The sequence below is a fragment of the Halyomorpha halys genome, unplaced genomic scaffold, assembly GCF_000696795.3.
Source record: "Halyomorpha halys isolate HHAL.00 unplaced genomic scaffold, Hhal_1.1 Scaffold1131.1, whole genome shotgun sequence".
Lineage (NCBI taxonomy): Eukaryota > Metazoa > Arthropoda > Insecta > Hemiptera > Pentatomidae > Halyomorpha > Halyomorpha halys.
In genome coordinates, this window is record NW_027112528.1 from 86,525 (window position 1) to 87,039 (window position 515).

The 515-nt window shown below is 29.3% G+C and overlaps 1 protein-coding gene across 4 annotated transcripts in view; it reads left to right on the plus strand.

The window, feature by feature from the left end:
* LOC106688461 (very low-density lipoprotein receptor) overlaps nucleotides 1-515 on the plus strand; it is a 95,555-nt gene that overhangs the window by 59,320 nt on the left and 35,720 nt on the right. The gene's annotated exons all lie outside the window — the stretch shown is intronic.

Here is a 515-nt window from a genome sequence, read left to right on the forward strand (position 1 = left end):
ATCCATCGACGTGAAAGTTCTAATTAGGATATACTTGCTGTGTTAACAATTGTGAATCATTAGGAATAGAAACATCTTGAAATTCTGTTTCTTCAGATGTGACTGTAGTCTGTTCCCTTTGTGATCCATCGACGTGAAAGTTCTAATTAGGATATACTTGCTGTGTTAACAATTGTGAATCATTAGGATGAATTTCTGTCCGGCAAGAAGAGCATGCCATTTTGGACGCAAGGAAAGAAGAATAAGAAAAAAGAAGACACCAAGGATCATAAAAGGAAGATCGTGATCTTGATTAGTTTTGTATACATAAAAATAGATACAAATGTAAAACTAGATTTTAATTTAATTAATTGTAACTATAGTAAATGTCTGTTTCTGATTGTCTAGCAATTACACGCCCTGAGATTAAGAGTCGTTTTATATTATTAAATTTGAATAAATTTTATTATCCATTTAGTATTAAAGTTCTTAATTTGAACCCAAAGTATCTTTTATATTTGAAAAAAATTATAAAA